Source organism: Phyllobates terribilis, unplaced genomic scaffold, assembly GCF_046119375.1.
Source record: "Phyllobates terribilis strain yellow unplaced genomic scaffold, ASM4611937v1 Scaffold_2__4_contigs__length_985480577, whole genome shotgun sequence".
Lineage (NCBI taxonomy): Eukaryota > Metazoa > Chordata > Amphibia > Anura > Dendrobatidae > Phyllobates > Phyllobates terribilis.
The window spans coordinates 811,473,925-811,488,841 of record NW_027362762.1 but is presented as its reverse complement, the minus strand read 5'-3'; positions in this window follow the sequence as shown (position 1 = coordinate 811,488,841).

The following is a 14,917-nucleotide window of genomic DNA, read 5'->3' as shown; positions in this document are numbered from 1 at the left end:
ATCAAACCTCTGGCTGTACCCTTGTCTGTTGCTGCCGTGGATGGGGGCCTCTTACCACGCCCCATCCAACTCATCACATAATCCATTACTCTGCAGGTGGGAATGCTGCATTCTGAGAGTATCTCCTTTCATGTTCTGCCTGGACTCTCTCACGCCCTCTTGCTAGGCCTACCTTGGCTCCAGAGACATGCACCCGTGCTTGACTGGCAGACCGGAGAAGTCCTTCGCTGGGGACAGGACTGCCATAATACCTGTCTGGTTCCCGTCCATCCCGTCCGTCCTTCTCCTACCCCAGCTAATCTACCTGGACTTCCGATTCCTTATTGGTCTTATGCTGATGTCTTTAATAAAAAGGAAGCAGAGACACTACCTCCTCATAGACCATACGACTGCCCTATCGACCTGTTACCTGGTACTACTCCTCCCCGTGGGCGTATTTATCCTTTATCCGCTGCTGAGACCCGGTCGATGTCCGAATATATTGAGGAGAATCTGGCCAGGGGATTCATCCGGAAATCTACCTCCCCGGCGGGAGCAGGCTTCTTTTTCGTCAAAAAGAAGGACGGCTCTCTCCGTCCCTGTATAGACTATAGAGGCCTTAACCAGATCACGGTGAAGAATAAGTACCCCCTTCCGCTCATTCCGGAGTTATTTGATCGTCTGAGGGGGGCTAGAATCTTCACCAAACTGGACCTCCGTGGGGCGTACAACCTGGTTCGTATCCGTCAGGGGGATGAATGGAAGACGGCATTCAACACCCGGGACGGCCACTATGAATATCTGGTAATGCCCTTTGGTCTCTGTAACGCTCCTGCCGTCTTTCAAGAGTTGGTCAATGACATCTTCCGGGACCTTCTCTACTCCTGCGTAGTGGTGTACCTGGACGACATCTTGGTCTTCTCTACGGATCTCCAGACTCACCGGAGGGACGTTCGTCAGGTCCTGCTCAGGCTCAGGCAGAATCACCTCTTCGCTAAATACGAGAAATGCCTCTTTGAGCAGACCTCGCTTCCGTTTTTGGGCTACATTATTTCTCAGACCGGCCTACGAATGGATCCAGAGAAACTGTCTGCCATCGAGAAATGGCCTCGACCGGAGGGGTTGAAGGCCATTCAGCGATTCCTGGGCTTCGCCAACTACTACCGCCTCTTCATACCACACTTCTCTTCCCGGACTGCCCCAATTTCCGCGCTCACCCGTAAGGGTACTAATCCCAAAGAGTGGCCGCCCGAAGCAGAGGAGGCCTTTCTTTCCCTAAAACAGGCCTTCTCTTCCGCCCCGGTGCTGCATCGCCCGGACGGCAACAAGCAGTTCTTCCTGGAAGTTGACGCCTCCTCCTCTGGAGCCGGAGCGGTACTTACTCAAAAATCATCTTCCGGGAGAATGGTAACTTGTGGCTTCTTCTCCAAACTCTTCTCCTCTTCTTAGCGCAACTATTCCATAGGAGACCGAGAGTTATTGGCCATCAAACTGGCATTGGAGGAGTGGCGTTACCTACTCGAGGGGGCTCTTCACCCGGTAATAATTTACACTGACCACAAGAACTTGGCTTACCTCCAGCATGCCCAGAGACTTAACCCGCGCCAAGCCCGGTGGTCCTTGTTTTTTGCTCGCTTTGATTTTGTTCTTCATTTTCGCCCGGCTGACAAAAACGTCAAAGCAGATGCCTTGTCCCGATCCTTTCTGGTGTCCGATCTCGAGGAAGAACCTAAACATATCATCGATCCCGCCAGAGTAATGCAGGTGGCTCCCGTGAGCCTTAATCGTCTCCCTCCCGGTAAGACGTTCGTATCAGTACCTGATCGGGAGAAGATCCTACACTGGGGTCACTCGTCTAAACTAGCTGGCCACGCCGGTCAGAAAAAGACCCTCCAGCTTATTGCCCGGCACTACTGGTGGCCTACCCTGCACAAGGACGTAATAGACTTTGTTTCTGCCTGTGTGTCCTGCGCCCGCAACAAAGTCCCGAGACACCTGCCAGCCGGTCGCCTTCTTCCGCTTCCTGTGCCTGCTGCCCCCTGGCAGCATATTGCTATGGACTTCATAACTGATCTCCCCGTCTCTGCCGGTTGTACGGTCATTTGGGTGGTCGCTGACCGCTTTTCCAAGATGGCTCACTTTATTCCCCTGCCTGGTCTCCCGTCTGCACCCGAGCTGGCTAAAGACTTTATCCGCCACATCTTCCGTCTTCATGGCCTGCCCCTCCACATCGTGTCGGATCGTGGGGTACAGTTCACCTCACGTTTCTGGGGAGCCACTTGTAAACTGCTAGACGTCACCCTGGACTTCTCTTCCGCTTACCACCCACAGTCTAATGGTCAAGTGGAGCGGATCAATCAGAACCTGACCAGTTACCTCCGGCACTTCGTTAATGCCCATCATTCTGACTGGGTGGATCTCCTACCATGGGCCGAGTTCTCCTATAACAATCACGAGAGCGAATCCTCTTCCAAATCCCCGTTTTTTGTAGTCTTCGGTCAGCATCCTCGGATTCCTTTTCCTGTCTCCACCTCTGTGGACAACCCGGCTGCGGAATCTCTCGTTAGCAAATTTTCCTCCATTTGGGAGAGTACCCGATCCGCACTCCTCCAGTCGTCCGAACGGATGAAAAGACACGCTGACAAAAAACGCCTGGATCCTCCACAATTTCGTCCTGGAGATAAAGTCTGGCTCTCGTCTAAATATGTCCGACTCAAGATACCTTCTTACAAGTTAGGGCCTCGGTTCATCGGTCCTCTGGAGGTCATCAGTCAGATCAACCTGGTGGCCTATAAATTAAAACTCCCGGCCAACTTACGGATCCCTAACTCCTTCCATGTATCTCTCCTCAAACCTGTGGTACTTAACTCTTTTTCCAAGTCTACAGGTACGCCTCCTGCTCCGGTTTCTGCTGAGGACGAGTTTGAGGTAGAGAACATTCTTGCCACCAAAAGGGTAAGAGGAAAGACCTTTTTTCTAGTAGATTGGAGGGGGTTTGGTCCTGAGGAGAGAACGTGGGAGCCCCGGGAGAACATCCATGCCCCTCTTATCCTAGCTAAATTTCTGTCTGGCCTAAAAAAGGGGGGGCCTAAAGGGGGGGGTACTGTAGCGCCGGCGTCCCTGCCCTCTGCTAGGCAGGGACGCTGTTCCCCTCACCTCCCTGCTCCGTGCCCGGCGTCCTCCTCCCGCTCTGCTGGCAGCGCGCGCTCCTTCCCGTCCACTGTGCTTAGGGCGCGCGCGCGCGCTCTCCCTCCCTCTTAAAGGGGCCGCGCGCGCCGTCCTAAGGAGTCCCCGGCCAATGGCCGGAGGACTTCACCATATATAAGGCACCTCCTCCAAAATGGAGGTGCCCGAGCAATGTTGTTGCACTGTTTACTACTCTGCTTCAGCCCTCAGGTCCCGTTGCCAGTTACCTGCCAGTTGCCTGCCAGTTACCTGCCAGATTCCTGCCTGATTATCTGCTACCTGCCTGCTAGTCTGAGGTCCGACGGTCTGCCTTACTACTCCTGTCAGTCTGTCTAAGGACCAGTCTGCCCGTTCACCTGGGAGCGCACATCAGCCACCTGCCTGCTTGCCCGAGGTCCTACGGTCTGCCTTCCAACTCCTGTCAGTCTGTCTATGGACCAGCTTGCCCGCTCACCTGGGAGCACACACCTGCTACCTGCCTGCTAGTCTACCTGGAGGCTCCGCCGTCACGTGCTGTGACCACCTGCCTGTCCAGTGACTCCTGCTCGCTCACCTGGGAGCGCTCATCTGCTGCCTGTCCGCTAGCCTACCTGGAGGCTCTGCCGTCACGTGCTGTGACCACCCGCCTGTCCAGAGTCTTCTGCCCGCTCACCTGGGAGCGCTCATCTGCCGCCTGTCTGTTGGTCTTCCTGGAGGCTCCACCGTCACATGCTGTGACCACCCGTTCTTCCAGAGACTCTCGCCTGCTCACCTGGGAGCTCACGTCTATCATCAGCCGCCACAGGTCGTACCAACCCTTTACCTAGAGACTGCCCCGGTCACTTGCCGTGACCATCTGCCCGTTCATCCAGAGACTGCCCCGGTCACTTGCCGTGACCATCTGCCCGTTTATTCAGAGACTGCCCCGGTCACTTGCCGTGACCATCAGCCCGTTCATCCAGAGACTGCCCCGGTCACTTGCCGTGACCTCCAGCCCGTTCACTCAGAGACTGTCCCGGTCACCTGCTGTGACCTCCTGCCCGTCTTCCCTGGTCGCCACCCGCTCCCTTACAAGGACTGCCCCCTTGTATAGTAGCTCAGAGGTTCCGCCTCCCAGACCCGTTACAAAATCCATCTCTAACAGCAGAGATGCAGACACAAATTACAGGAATTTGGATTGGTTCCTGTCTGTCTATGTCTCTCCTATATTTAATACTGATTTTAAAATAAGAGAGGCAGGCATGCATAGTACTGGCAGATGTTACAGCTTGTATACTCAGAAATTGGGTGGATGGCTGGAAGTTGTGCAGCTGCTTTGGAGCACTCTGAGGGGCTAATTGATGGGGACAGCATGGACGGTATAAACCGCATGTTATGTAAACATTAGTAGCATGAATAATACAAGTCCATTACTTTTTTCATTCTTTAAATGAAACAATGATACCCCCTAGGACATTGGACATATCTGCTTTAAAACTGTTGTGTGACTGCACTTCAAATAATTAGTTATTAACACTTCTAGAGGTTGCAAAATCCATTGCCAAATCTAAAAATGTTGGCTGCAAATTGACATATCACTCTTCTGTTTTATGAGACAAAACCTTTCACGTATTTTCTGTGCCACATTGTACAGAGCATCAGAGGCAATGATTGATTATTTCACTTATTACGCTTTCAAACTCTTGGCTTTCTGACAGTGAATGGCATTTTTCTTGTTTATATAAAAGGCAGAAAATGTGTCAGGCCTAAAACTTCTTACAACTCAAAGTTTTGCAACATTGCATCCGGTTGAGGCAATTTTTTTTTTCATCTGAGTATATAAGCAGTATGCCGTAATAAAAATTTTATAGAAATAAGGAAGCAGAGCTTCTTTGTTTTTAAATTATTTCAACTGAAAAATGTATACATTTTAAATTAACTAACACGGAAATGTAATATTATTTTTACACTCAGTTTATTGAAAAAGTAAAAACATACAGGAGAAAAGGTAAAACAGCATAAACTGAGATACCCTCAGTAAAAATAGTTATTAAAAAAGTATTGTAATTACAGGAAGAAAATCGCAGTACAATGAAAAACATGGTACATACAGTGCCTACAAGTAGTATTCAACCCCCTGCAGATTTAGCTGGTTTGATAAGATGCAAATAAGTTAGAGCCTTCAAACTGCAAACGAGAGTAGGTTTTATGAACAGAAGCATAAATCTTACAAACCAAAAAGTTATGTTGCTCAGTTGAATTTTATTAAATTTTAAACATAAAAGTGTGGGTCAATTATTATACAACCCCTATGTTTAATACTTTGTGGAATAACCCTTGTTTGCAATTACAGCTAATAATCGTCTTTTATAAGACCTGATCAGGCCGGCACAGGTCTGTGGAGTTATCTTGGCCCACTCCTCCATGCAGATCTTCTCCAAGTTATCTAGGTTCTTTGGGTGTCTCATGTGGACTTTATTCTTGAGCTCCTTCCACAAGTTTTCAATTGGGTTAAGGTCAGGAGACTGACTAGGCCACTCCAACACCTTGACTTTTTCCCTCTTGAACCAGGCCTTGGTTTTCTTGGCTGTGTGCTTTGGGTCGTTGTCTTGTTGGAAGATGAAATTACGACCCATCTTAAGATCCTTGATGGAGGAGCGGAGGTACTTGGCCAAAATCTCCAGGTAGGCCGTGCTTTCCATCTTCCCATGGATGCGGACCAGATGGCCAGGGCCCTTGGCTGAGAAACAGCCCCACAGCATGATGCTGCCACCACCATGCTTGACTGTAGGGATGGTATTCTTGGGGTCGTATGCAGTGCCATCCATTCTCCAAACGTCACGTGTGTGGTTGGCACCAAAGATCTCGATCTTGGTCTCATCAGACCATAGAACCTTGAACCAGTCTGTCTCAGAGTCCTCCAAGTGATCATGAGCAAACTGTAGACGAGCCTTGACATGACGCTTTGAAAGTAAAGGTACCTTACGGGCTCGCCTGGAACGGAGACCATTGCGGTGGAGTACGTTACTTATGGTATTGACTGAAACCAATGTCCCCACTGCCATGAGATCTTCCCGGAGCTCCTTCCTTGTTGTCCTTGGGTTAGCCTTGACTCTTCGGACAAGCCTGGCCTCGGCACGGGAGCACACTTTCAAAGGCTGTCTAGGCCGTGGAAGGCTAAAAGTAGTTCCATAAGCCTTCCACTTACGGATGATGCTCCCAACAGTGGAGACAGGTAGGCCCAACTCCTTGGAAAGGGTTTTGTACCCCTTGCCAGCCTTGTGACCCTCCACGATCTTGTCTCTGATGGCCTTGGAATGCTCCTTTGTCTTTCCCATGTTGACCATGTCTGTGTGCTGTTCTCAAGTTTGGGGAGGGTCTTAAATAGTCAGAAAAGGCTGGCAAAAGAGATCTTTAATCCAAACACGTGAAGCTCATTATTCTTGGTGCCTGAACTACTTCTTAATACTTTAGGGGGACCAAACAGAATTCTTGTGGTTTGAGGGGTTGAATAATAAATGACACTCTGAATTAACTTTTAACGTTTTAAAAAAAAACAAAAAAAAAAAACAAAAACAAAATTTGCTGCAGTGCATTTCCCACTTCCAGGCTGATCTACAGTACAAATGTCACAATGCCAAGTTAATTCCGCATGTGTCAACCAGCTAAATCTGCAGGGGGTTGAATACTACTTGTAGGCACTGTATATATGAAACTTGAATCTTCTGAAGTATTATGAAATGTACTCCGAGGTTATGTCTAAAGGTTTTCTCAACAGGGATACTAGTATATTTATATACCTTCTGAGTTTGTCCCCATACTCGACTAGCCACTTTATGAATAGGGAGTAATTTTTTTTTATAAAACTCTGTGGGTTCTCTAGGAAAAGTAATAGGAGTTGGGAAATTAAGTAGTCCCCATGATACCATTCAGGAACTGGGATTGTATTTGCAAATGTCCAAGGACCTAGATATTTGACTTGGTCTGGTCAATAAAAATAATATTGGGTATGGCCATGCCCACACACCCATTGGACCTCTGTTGTTTAGTAAACTGAAGTTTTGACTTAGATGAGCCCCACACAAATGAAATCACCATGGAATCCAGTGTATGAAAGAAGGTATGTGGAATGAGAGAAAAGATTTCCTATAGTACAGTGGTGGCCAAAAGTATTGGCACCCCTGCAATTCTGTCAGATAATACTCAGTTTCTTCCTGAAAATGATTGCAATCACAAATTCTTTGGTATTATTATCTTCATTTAATTTGTCTTCAGTGAAAAAACACAAAAAGAATTGTCCTAAAGCCAAATTGGATATAATTCCACACCAAACCTAAAAAAGAGGGTGGACAAAAGTATTGGCAGTGTTTGAAAAATCATGTGATGCTTCTCTAATTCGTGTAATTAACAGCACCTGTAACTTACCTGTGGCACCTAACAGGTGTTGGCAATAACTAAATCACACTTGCAGCCAGTTAACATGGATTAAAGTTGACTCAACCTCTGTCCTGTGTCCTTGTGTGTACCACATTGAGCATGGAGAAAAGAAAGAAGACCAAAGAACTGTCTGAGGACTTGAGAAACCAAATTGTGAGGAAGCATGAGCAATCTCAAGGCTACAAGTCCATCTCCAAAGACCTGAATGTTCCTGTGTCTTCCGTGCGCAGTGTCATCAAGAAGTTTAAAGCCTATGGCACTGTGGCTAACCTCCCTAGATGTGGACGGAAAAGAAAAATTGACGAAAGATTTCAACGCAAGATTGTGCGGATGGTGGATAAAGAACCTCGACTAACATCCAAACAAGTTCAAGCTGCCCTGCAGTCCGAGGGTACAACAGTGTCAACCTGTACTATCCGTCGGCGTCTGAATGAAAAGGGACTGTATGGTAGGATACCCAGGAAGACCCCACTTCTTACCCCGAGACATAAAAAAGACAGGCTGGAGTTTGCCAAAACTTACCTGGGAAAGCCTAAAACGTTTTGGAAGAATGTTCTCTGGTCAGATGAGACAAAAGTAGAGCTTTTTGGGAAAAAGCATCAACATAGAGTGTACAGGAAAAAAAAAGAGGCATTCAAAGAAAAGAACACGGTCCCTACAGTCAAACATGGAGCAGGTTCCCCAATGTTTTGGGGTTGCTTTGCTGCCTCTGGCACTGGACTGCTTGACCGTGTGCATGGCATTATGATGTCTGAAGACTACCAACAAATTTTGCAGCATAATGTAGGGCCCAGTGTGAGAAAGCTCGGTCTCCCTCAGAGGTCATGGGTCTTCCAGCAGGACAATGACCCAAAACACACTTCCAAAAGCACTATAAAATGGTTTGAGAGAAAGCACTGGACACTTCTAAGGTGGCCAGCAATGAGTACAGACCTGAATCCCATAGAACACCTGTGGAGAGATCTCAAAATGGCAGTTTGGAGAAGGCACCCTTCAAATATCAGGGACCTGGAGCAGTTTGCCAAAGAAGAATGGTCTACAATTCCAGCAGAGCATTGTAAGAAACTCATTGATGGTTACCGGAAGCGGTTGTTCGCAGTTATTTTGGCTAAAGGTTGTGCAACCAAGTATTAGGCTGAGGGTGCCAATACTTTTGTCTGGCCCATTTTTGGAGTTTTGTATGAAATGATCAATGATTTGATTTTTGCTTCATTCTCTTTTGTGTTTTTTCCTTGCAAGCAAATTAAATGAAGATAATAATACCAAAGAATTTGTGATTGCTATCATTTTCAGGAAGAAACTGAGTATTATCTGACAGAATTGCAGGGGTGCCAATACTTTTGGCCACCACTGTACAGTACAGACCAAAAGTTTGGATACACCTTCTCATTTAAAGATTTTTCTGTATTTTCATGACTATGAAAATTGTACATTCACACTGAAGGCATCAAAACTATGAATTAACACATGTGGAATTATATACTTAACAAAAAAGTGTGAAACAACTGAAAATATGTCTTATATTCTAGGTTCGTCAAAGTAGCCACTTTTTGCTTTGATGACTGCTTTGCACACTCTTGGCATTCTCTTGATGAGCTTCAAGAGGTAGTCACCGGAAATGGTCTTCCAACAATCTTGAAGGAGTTCCTAGCGATGCTTAGCACTTGTTGGCCCTTTTGCCTTCACTCTGCGGTCCAGCTCACCCCAAACCATCTCGATTGGGTTCAGGTCTGGTGACTGTGGAGGCCAGGTCATCTGGCGTAGCAACCCATCACTGTCCTTCTTGGTCAAATAGCCCTTACACAGCCTGGGGGTGTGTTTGGGGTCATTGTGCTGTTGAAAAATAAATGATGGTCCAACTAAACGCAAACCGGATGTAATAGCATGTCGCTGCAAGACGCTGTAGTAGACATGCTGGTTCAGTATGCCTTCAATTTTGAATAAATCCCCAACTGTGTCACCAGCAAAGCACCCCCATACCATCACACCTCCTCCTCCATGCTTCACGGTGGGAACCAGGCATGTAGAGTCCATCCGTTCACCTTTTCTGCGTCGCACAAAGACACGGTGGTTAGAACCAAAGATCTCAAATATGGACTCATCAGACCAAAGCACAGATTTCCACTGGTCTAATGTCCATTCCTTGTGTTCTTTAGCCCAAACAAGTCTCTTCTGCTTGTTGCAGTGGTTTCCTAGCAGCTATTTTACCATGAAGGCCTGCTGCACAAAGTCTCCTCTTAACAGTTGTTGAAGAGATGTGTCTGTTGCTAGAACTCTGTGTGGCATTGACCTGGTCTCTAATCTGAGCTGCTGTTAACCTGCGATTTTTGAGGCTGGTGACTCGGATAAACTTATCCTCAGAAGCAGAGGTGACTCTTGGTCTTCCTTTCCTGGGGCGGTCCTCATGTGAGCCAGTTTCTTTGTAGCACTTGATGGTTTTTGCAACTGCACTTAGGGACACTTTCAAAGTTTTCCCAATTTTTCGCACTGACTGACCTTAATTTCTTAAAGTAATGATGGCCACTCGTTTTTCTTTACTTAGCTGCTTTTTTCTTGCCATAATACAAATTCTAACTATTCAGTAGGACTATCAGCTGTGTATCCACCAGACTTCTGCACAACACAACTGATGGTCCCAACCCCATTTATAAGGCAAGAAATCCCACTTATTAAACCTGACAGGGCACACCCGTGAAGTGAAAACCATTTCCGGTGACTACCTCTTGAAGCTCATCAAGAGAATGCCAAGAATGTGCGAAGCAGTCATCAAACCAAAAGGTGGCTACTTTGAAGAACCTAGAATATAAGAAATATTTTCAGTTGTTTCACACTTTTTTGTTAAGTATATAATTCCACATGTGTTAATTCATAGTTTTGATGCCTTCAGTGTGAATGTACAATTTTCATAATCATGAAAATACAGAAAAATTTTTAAATGAGAAGGTGTGTCCAAACTTTTGGTCTGTACTGTATGTATAAGCACTTCAGTTGAACTATCATTTTAATCGACTTTATCCTCCTCTCAAGTGAGAGATAATGCATCACCAAATGAACTCTATGACTAATGGTGGTACTTATGCCGGAAACTCATTAGAGATGATAGCTTGGACAGCACAAGAAGCTTTTTAATGCTATTGGAATAAAGAAATGTTTTTTATACTTACAAATGGATTAGCTGTTACATTCTTCATTTTTAAATAAAGGAGATAAGGTAAGGTACACCCCTGACCGATGTTTGCCATTAGGGGAACTTATGATGCGATACAGCCATTAAGATGAATGGCAGTTCAAAGTTATTTGTATACTAAGGAGGGGATCCATCTGGTAAATTTACCACCAAACCCAAATGTATGCAACACTTGAAGCAGTAAATGCCACTCAATGCAGTCAAACGTTTTGGCCACATCTACTTAGGCCAAAACCCAATCCTCATCCCCAAGATGCACCGATCTCAGAATCACTCTCCATTCTTCTCAGCTTTTTAGAAGTATACCTGGCACAAAACTGGCTTCATTGAAGTGAATAGGGCTGGATACAATTTTATTTAGACTTCTGGTCAACAATTTAATCAGTATTTTACAATCCATGTTTAACAGGGATATGGGCTGATAGGATCCACAATCACAAGGATCTTTATCTGGTGTCAACATAACAATTATAATTTCCTTCATAAAATGACTGTAGTAGAATTCCTGCTTCAAAAGAGGATTTATAATGCTCCACTAGGGTGGGTAATATATTCTATTTGTATTTTACTTATAATTTCAAAGGAAGTCCGTCAAAAGCCTTACAGTTTGCCATATATATTCAAGTGCCTCCTCCAGCTCTTCTAATGCAAGATCTCCAAAGCATCAACTTGTTAGGGAAATAATTGAAAGAACTAAAGATCATCTAAATAAGACCTTATTTGGCATTAAGTATACTGTGATCTAGATTTACATAAGTCTTAATAAAAGGTAGAAAAAGTGTCTAACATAGAAATGTTGGAGACAACCATACTTCCAGCATAGAGATTTTAAGTTTAGCTGATGCACGCAAAATGAGAAAGAAGACTGGTGGAGCGATTTCCCTGTTGAAAGGACTTCTGGTACATGAAGAAAAATCTCCTTTTACTTTTATCCTGTATGTGATGCAAGTACTGTCTACCTGCCTGAAACCAAGCCACCTTGTTTGTATCAGAAGGATTGATAACATTGATCCCCTCTAACCTTGTCCATATCTTTGCCAGTTCCTTCTCTCTCCTAGCCAATTCTTTCTTAACAAAAGAGAGGAGACACCTCGTAAGTAGGCTTTGAAAGCATCCCAAAGGACCTAATAATTATCACATGGTTTATTTTTTGACATGTAGGCAATTTACTCACCAGCCTTCATGAGGGGGCGTGAAAGAGTCATACACTCCTGAATCATTGAAATGCGCACACCTCTTAATGAATACTGCATGTCTGAAAAGTGGCGTGTGCCTCTGTGTGTGCCACGCCACAAATCTTACTCCAGTTCCTGACAGTACTAAGATTTCTGGCGTAAGGAACACCACAGCTCGTTATGAATTAGATATGTTGTGGTGTCACACCCCTGCCTTTTTGGCGGGCCTCGGAGAAACTGTCATGAGAACAGCTTGATTTTCATTAAGAATAAAGGCAAATCCAGAATCCAGAGCAGAGCTCTCACTAGGTGCATTAATCAAAGTTATGCCCCCAAGGAAATGTAATATTTAACATGCATTCTTATATTCCTGAATGATGTCCTCCTAATAAATAATTATACCTCCACCCATAATGCTCCAAATTTTCTGATCAAGGGTAATGGAAAACCAAGTGGGAACTGTAAAATAATTCTTTATCATCCAGAGAAAACAGGTAATAGTGATGAATGGCTGATTTGAAATGACAACCTCTACAAATGAGGAACAGTCATTGATTTAGAGTTACTGCAGTTTCTTTTTGTTTTTTAAGTCCTGGTTACATAAATCTTTTGCTTGAAAGTTGATGTGGTGTAAATAAAGTCTCTCAATAAAATAAATATAAAATAACTGTAAAAACAGTTTTTGTTCCCTTTGAATATATGAATATGGTTTTAGTGTACTCGGAGCTAAAATACTTAGCCGAGAATGGAGAAAACACAACTGCTTATATACAATTACATGACTAAATAAATACATGCATGATTCAACCATAACATCCTGGAACTCAATTTTCCTAGTGCCAGATTCACTCATGATCAGAATCTCCTTTAGTGCGGTTTCGCACATAACACTTGTTTTACAACGTCCTTATAAGCCGACTTTGTAGATGCCATCTGGTACCCACAAAACATACTGTTACAGCTCATGCCTGGAAAAAATGGAATCACTATTTTCTTTTCCAGTCTGGCATGATACTGAGACTTTGGTAATGTCATCAAAGACTGGTGGTCACGCATTGATAGCAAAAAAAACATAGACAGTGCCTTAAGCGACACGCTGTGCCATAGCCACATCATATGTCAATGGTACCTTTTTCCATTCGACAGGCATCTGGGTTACATCGAAATACTGTCTGATCTCCTCTATTGATATGTTGCAATCTCTGTTGTTACCAAAAGTAGTTGACACAACCTAACAAAATGTATTCCAAAAATCTGGTATATTACATGTGAGATATTTCCAACTTTAAAAAATAGCATGTTGGCAAATCAACAATATCTGCCATATAAAATAGGAAGGACTTGCCATTAACCTAGCTTTCCAGTAAGTCACCAGAAAATATATATTAAAACAAAAATATGAATATTCTTTCTAGATAATCCCTCAAACTTTTAGCCAGGGGACATTTCTTTTGATTGTGTATTCTCCCAGCTAGCTATTCATTTTAATATGTCTTGTCCACCACTATTTTTCACTGGTTCTGTGTTCTGACTCCTGAAAGGAGTCCCAAGCAGGGGATCAGCTCTATATATTCCTTATTCCTGAAATAAAACTTTCATTAAATTGTTTAGGATACAGTTATAAATTAGTGACACATACACAGGTTGTAACATGTGTCACCAAAGTGAAACTTGAAAGTCTAAGTCCAATAGTCAAGGCCTCATAAAAGGATATAGGCCTCCACCTTTGAACATTACAGTAATGTAAATCTACCCTTCTTAGCACAGTCCTTATTTCTACACCATATTTTGATAACCTGTAATCGAATCACAAAGTTGTCCTCTACTACATAACAACAAGGAAGGCTGAAGAACTATAAAATTTGGGTATCCATTGCCTTATGAGAGTAACTTGTATTCAAATGAATTTCCCACATAGTGCTGCAATAGCCCCATACTTATATTAGGTTTTGACTTGCAGTGGCACATTGCCTGTTCAGAGCAGAAGAGGATAGGAACTATAGTACCACGTAGTGAAGTTATCAATCCTAAAAGTCAATATCAACCATTTAAAGGGCCTTGCCATATGACTTGGGATAGGAACCCAAACCAGAAGCTATATTTGCTGACATGTGTTTTAGGAGTTTTGTCCCTCATCGATGCAAAGCAGGGGAACTGGCTGGCTGGATGAGAAGCCTTTTAAAGAGTTTTAAGGGGTAAAATTTCTCCTTGTGGAGAGTGCCAATTTTGCATAGGGAGACTTATAGACCATGCAACGCTGCCCTGGGAAATTAAATATGCAAAAGAAACATACAAAAGTTCAAGACATGGATAGAAACCTAAGAACACATACACAGAAAGAAGGGAATCCAAAAGAACCAGCAACTTGACCACAAGCAGACCCAGATCCTTATATAATAAGCTGATAAGTATCATACCACACACCTCCACACTATCTTCCCCCATATAGCTGTGTGATCCTACTCTTATACCCCAAACCTCTTTGTGTTATACCCTTGAGTTCCCTTTAGGAACAAGAACAGTTAGTATTGATAAGTGGGTGAGGCTGTGTGTGTGTGTGTCTGTGTGAGTGTGTCTGTGTCTTTCTAAGTGAGTGTGTGAAGGTACTTTCATTGGTGTTTCACTATATTGTACAGTAATTGTGTTTAATTTCGGTATACATACCTCATACTGATTTTTATATGTATTGACATGAGCTAATATTAAACTGCATATACTACATATTGTGATTTAAGCATAGTATTGGTAGCCAATAAAGTTGTTACATTTTATTATAACATAAAGTGCAATAAATCAGCAGATACTACTATACATACAACCCCATACACAATTGTTTTGTCCCAACGTAGCCAGCTTCTTGTCTAACACCTATCATCTCATCGACACCATCAAACAGTATAGTCTAACTAAATGCCAATGGGAAGATATTTTTTATAAGGATAATAAAGGGGTTTGAAGTGTTAATCAGAACAATATCCTTGCTGCACACAGAACA